Source organism: Acipenser ruthenus, chromosome 12, assembly GCF_902713425.1.
Source record: "Acipenser ruthenus chromosome 12, fAciRut3.2 maternal haplotype, whole genome shotgun sequence".
Classification (NCBI taxonomy): Eukaryota; Metazoa; Chordata; class Actinopteri; order Acipenseriformes; family Acipenseridae; genus Acipenser; species Acipenser ruthenus.
The window spans coordinates 40,347,602-40,353,601 of record NC_081200.1 but is presented as its reverse complement, the minus strand read 5'-3'; the positions used below and the strand labels follow the sequence as shown (position 1 = coordinate 40,353,601).

The window sequence follows — 6,000 nt, the reverse complement described above, 5'->3', positions numbered from 1 at the left end:
TCAAATGTAAAGCCACCTTCCTCCAAACACCCAGCAAAAAAAAAAAAAAAAAGGAAATCCGTTCTTCCTAAAGAAACGATACTAACACTTCAGTTTAGGGATTTGTTGTAAGTGGTTATACCACATCTATGAACATGCAACTAATTATGCTATTAACTGTTACACATAATGATTAGAAACAGTAAAGCTGGGTAACATTACAATACACTTTTGAAACCTTCTATTGTGTTTTTAAGATGTATTATTATTATTTATTTTTACATTAGTTACTAGGGGTCTGCAGAAACCTGTACTCGCAATTGCCTTTAATAAGAATTTATCTGCAGGTATTCCGGTGGGTAAAGTCCAGGGGCTTGTAAACAGAAGGTCACCGGTTCAAAACCCACCTCTGCCACTGACTGACTCACTGTGTGACCCTGAGCAAGTCATTTAACTTCCTTGTGCTTCATTCTGTGGATGAGATGTTAAATCAATGTCCTTTTGTAAGTGACTCTGCATATAATGCACAGTTCACAGCCTACCTCTGTAAAGCGCTTTGTGATGGTGGTCCACTATGAAAGGTGCTATATAAAAATTATTATTATTATTATTATTATTATTATTATTATTATTATTATTATTATTATTATTATTCTTCAATAAATCCATTCATTATTATATTGATATCAAAACAAGAAAAGCAATGCAAAGTCAGGGCACGACCTCGGTGCGCCAGTACAGTGGTAAAAATGTCAGGAAAACATTCTTGCAATCAGCTTTTAAAACACTAAATGTGGAAGGGAATTGTCATTGATTGGTACTCAGTTCAGCTTTATTTGTTTTGAAATCAAGACATTAATGAATGGATTTGTTGAATACCTGCTTAATGGCAGTTCTGAGTATGAGTTTCTGCACATCCCTATTAGTTACATAACAGAAGTGTGTATAAGCGAAAATACATCCATCCTGGGGCACTGGAACTAGGGGTGCTGGGGTGCAGTAACACCCCTGGCTTTGCATGGCTTCCATCATATACAGGGGTTACAGTTTTGTTCAATGGCTTTCAGCACCCCCACTATGAAAATTGTTCCAGCACCTCTGCCTCCATCCAGACATGAACAGCCTCTGCCTGCCATTCAGTCTGGAGGAGACTGTGATTTGTGGCAAGTTGCGTGGTGCTGCTGTTCTGTTCTGTCTAATGTCACTGGATTTGAAATAGCCCCTTGTGGGCACAACTCAGCCTCACATTTTCCTGCTTTTATTGGCAAAGGTCCCTGGCAATTGTGTGCGTGTAGTGGAGAAAAATAAATGACAAACCCCAGAGAAATACCTCCAGCTGCAATTCTATTACAGTGTCTTGCCATCCAAAGAAGTCAAGAAGCTCAATTGAAATATTGCGCCAGGCAGCAATGAAACTGCTTTAATCAACGTTTATGTGCAAAACAGAACCATTCATTAAATATCTTAATCTAAATTATAAATGGACTTACTTCTTTCTGCTTCGTGTCTAGATACAAATAATCTGCAAATACAAAGAATGCTTCACCAGTGCATTGATCACATAGATCTGTTTGTTTTGTCAATTTCTGTTCTGTATATTTTTGTTACATTTTTGACAGCACAGTTTATTTGATATATCTCCCCTGATAATATATTGGCATTTTTTGCTGAATATTCGCCCTTTCCAGTCTCCCTGTATGTGTATGCATTTTCCATCCCTCTTTGTGTTGCAATCTTCCTGAAGTGCTTTTTATCATGCTGGAACTAGCTTGCGAGGCATTATTGACTGTACACACAGATTTTGTCAACTTGCTTGTCATTTGCATATTACTTCCTGGCAAGATTTGTATAGAGTAAGCAGCAGCTACAGTAGAATGGAATAAAGAGTTCTGAAGCTGGTGCTACATGACAGGAATACTGTATGTGCTCTCACTGGAACTCCAGAAACAAGAATCCAAGATTATAATTCTACTATTAATGTGTTGTAAGACAGCAGGGAGGGGGTTAAAGCCTCCCTGAAGAAAAAAGCATGTGCGGAATGCACATTTGTTTAATTTAATTGTTTTACTTTATTGTTTAATTGATTTGTTAATTGTTTTATTATTAATTATCCCCTGCACCTGGTAGCTATTGTTAAATTAAAACCAGGTGCAGGGTATTTAAGAGAGGCAGCTAGTCTGCTCAAGGCTGCTGAGGAGAAGGAGGCAGAAAGGGGTGCTCTGCTTCCTGGCAGTCATAAGTTAAAAAGTAAGTGCTGTATAAAAACCAGTGTGTTTTGTAAGGACGGGGAAACAGCGTAGCTGTCCTGTGTTAGTCAGGGTGTTCCTGTGTGTTAGTTAGTGCTTGTACAGAGCTAGGTGTTTGTTTTGTTTGATTTTTGTGTTTATTAGAAATAGCGCACCAGCGCTTAAAATCCATTTCTTGTGTGCTGGGTCATATTTTTAAAGGGGCAACAAACCCGTGTGAGGTGCAATCATATTATACAGGTCATTCTACTTGCATCAGTCTCTCTACTTCGACAGCTCATTGTTTGTAATTACATGTAAGCATTAATAATTGGATGGTCAGGAGTATTAAGCAGTGAATCAACTGTACACCCAAAAGCCTAACCACACCAGCCTTAACAATAATAATTGTATTAACTGGCAAGCCAATGCTGTGTAGCCCAAACTGTTGATTTTATCAATATTAATTCTCACAGTGTTAACGTATTTAGCCATATGTCAACTCTGTTTGATTTGAACGCATCCCAATGTAACGATCCTGCCGCTGCATGTTTTAATGGTTATTTGTGTTTTTTACTTCACAAGGTAACTTAAACATATACAATCGGTTCTATCTCGTGTTCTGTTTGTAAGCAGCTTACCGTAGTATTGGTTTGAATCTATTCTGATACAAAAAAGTCAGCTACATTATTGAGAGAGAGAGATGCAGTGTATAATTGCTTTGGCAACACCTGCTATTGTAAGTCATGCCAATAAAGCACCATTGAATTGGAAGGTGGAAGGTCTGAGCTTGGTCCACTTTATTAAGAAGTATCTGTAAACAAATTTCCATGTCATAGATAATTGAATTTAATATAATTCTCATTAAAATGTTATTTATCATCCTTTGTATAGTATAGTGTGTGTTTGAATTTAGTATAACCAGCTACATGCTGGTAGACTATTTGCAGAGAGAAATGCAAATATTGCTCTTTCTTTAAAGGTCTGCTGGCCCTGCTGTCATGTACGTGTTTGTCAAATCACGAGCCTGTCCCCGCTGACGTGGCTGAACACATGTAGAAGAGACTCCCAGAATGCACTATGCTGCTTTTCCACTTGAGAAGGGGGGGGGGGGGGGGAGAAAGAGGTAGAGGATGGGGAGAAAGGGAGGGAGAAATAGTGAGAGAGAAAGGTGATGGAGGGATAAATGAAATGATGTAGGTGGACAGAAAGGAATAGAGGAGGGTATTTCTGAGCAAAACAAGATAACTGGGATTTCTTGTTTTAACTTTTTAAAAATGTTCTTTGTGACAAATTCAGAGCAATATTTTCTGAAATAAGCATCTATTTCAGGGTAAAACGACACAAGATGATGTGGTAAATAACTAATATTGACATATTTCTTTAATTTTTGTTATAGCATCTAAATATTCTTGGACAAGATGCGCTTTAGGGAATTGTTGAAATAATGTGTTTGAAATAAGTGTTCTAGCAATTGTTTCTTTTTTGTTCTTAATACAAATATAACCTTTTTCCTTCTTGGTGGTTGTGCGCAGAAGTAACCATAACTATATACACCGTCGCCACCTGCTGGACCATTGTAAAATAATTTACTGTAGTAGAATGTCTCTGCATATTTCAACAAGATTGTTACATTACTTATCATTTAAACTGTATTGCAGGCATCTTCCTAGAGAACTCATGTTCTGAATCAGTCTGAAATTGACACACACACACAACACACCATCCTTGAAGGCTATATTGAGACTGCAAGCATTAAATATAATGACAAGTGACAACAGAGCCTCCCGGAAGCACAGAATCACAGAGGGAATAGATTCCTGTGCTTCACTCTTAGGTTGTGCAAAATAAATAGCCTATTGTTTGTAACATAATTTCCTATTCTCTACTGTTCAGAGGATACAGTTGCGTTTAGCATTAATAACGGGTCTGCTTTCTACAATTACTGTTTCAAACTCTCATTTACTGTAATGAAAACAGCTGTAGCCAGTAGCGTCCACTATTAGATCTCTCTCTCTCTCCTGTTCATTAGAGGTTTAAATTTATATAGAGCTTGCATCTGTAGAGAAAATGATACCCCGTAATGTCTGTGCACAGTACAGGACACATATTCAACCATTACAGAGAGACAATTCAGTGCTGAGAATCTCATTTTAATCCTGCTTATTAAATGTTAAGATTTGATCTTCACAGTTTTCCTTAAAATTAAATGTTAGGTTTGTGATTGCCTGTAGGTAAGTGATTACAGCTGCTGCATGGGGGGGTGAAGGCAGTTCCCATTCGAAATAAGTCATCTTAACAATTGCAACTTTGTTATTGCACACACTTTGTATTTCATTGTTACCTTTCAAAACTCAGATCTACACCAGAGTGTAACAGTTAACATGTCCCCCCTGCAACACTGTTGCAGAGGGACTGGTTAATGGTTACACACTCTGCCACCAGCGGATGTAAGAATGGCACATTTGTTCAAATTGTTTTTTTCTTACTCTGGTATTTCCATGCCATGCTGCTTTTTAAGGTGGGTTTCAGTTGTATGTATGCGCTGCTTATCGTTCGTGGCAAAGGGGGGGGGGGGGTATTGTGGATGTTCTTGCAGTGAACTGGGAGACCAATATAGCTCAATAAATGATCTTGGCTAAAGCATTGTCTAATAAAAGAATATGCATTTAAAATCATATTAACCTGCAGTTGATTCAAAAGATAAAGACTTTAGCGGAAAACACACAATGCTAGGGAGGCATTCAGCAAAGCCAAATATAACAATTTAATTACAGGCAGTAGAGGCTAGTATGAGACATGTACTGTACAGCAATACTTATCTGCACAACTCAAACAGCATTACGGTTAAATTAACAAGATGACGTACAGTGTTTGCTTTAACCATCAAGCCATTTCAGTGCTGCCTCTTTCTTTTCACCTAACGGGAAGAAATGGTTTTGTAGTCTTTATGCTTGCTTTGCAAGTATTCATCTTTCTAATTAGCGCTTGCAAATATTTACTAAACTGTGCTTCTGTTATTCATTTATTGCCTGGTTTTTATTTCTCACTCTAAGCCTATTCATTCCACTAATCTTACCGTAGTGCAGTGTAATTGGGATTGCAATCCTAGCATGTTCTTCTAATGGGTGCTTGAGAGTTTATTTTTATAAATACACAGTAACAAAAATTAATTTGAAAAAAAAAAAACTAGAGAAATCACTTTAACTTACCTTAAAGGGTTTAAAAAGATAGAGAAATCACCTTACGATACCTTAAAGGGTTTATTAAGCTTATTAAATAATTTGCTGTTGTGCACTTTCATTTGCTGTGTAGGTCTCACGTGTGCGGTTCTAAAAGAAGCACATGTTATAACAAACATGCTTTTTCATTTGAAATAATATCTGCTACCACAATAGATTAAATAACGCTCTCAGGTTTAGTTTAGTTCAGTGTTGCATTAAAGCAGACTCTTAATGTTGCAATTCCGTGATCATTTCATTTAGGGTATAAGCATGTCAGTCAATAGGGGAAGCAACGGGTTGGTTAACAACAGAAAAGAAGGAGTTGAGGGTTTGGATCCTATTTCACTGGGAGTGGAAGAGTAGCAGATTAAAGCATGCAAACTGGCTTTCTTTAACATAGGTTAGAACCGGATATACATTTTATTTGCATGCAAACCCTGCTTTCAAGCGATACCGACCTCCTTATTTTATATGTTTTGTTAGTTTGTGTGCACCAAAATGTTCTGCATAATGGAGCATTTGCAGCCCTTGAAAGATCAGAGAAAGGTTTCTTATGATTGAATGCAAAGAAA

At 37.4% G+C, this 6,000-nt stretch overlaps 1 protein-coding gene across 1 annotated transcript in view; it reads left to right on the top strand.

The window, feature by feature from the left end:
* Nucleotides 1–2,173: 2,173 nt before the first annotated feature.
* LOC117416938 (disabled homolog 1-like) overlaps nucleotides 2,174–6,000 on the top strand; it is a 177,284-nt gene continuing 173,457 nt past the window's right edge. The window contains exon 1 of the mRNA XM_059035130.1: nucleotides 2,174–2,226. The gene's annotated coding sequence lies outside the window, so the exon portion shown is untranslated. The remainder of the gene's footprint in view (nucleotides 2,227–6,000) is intronic.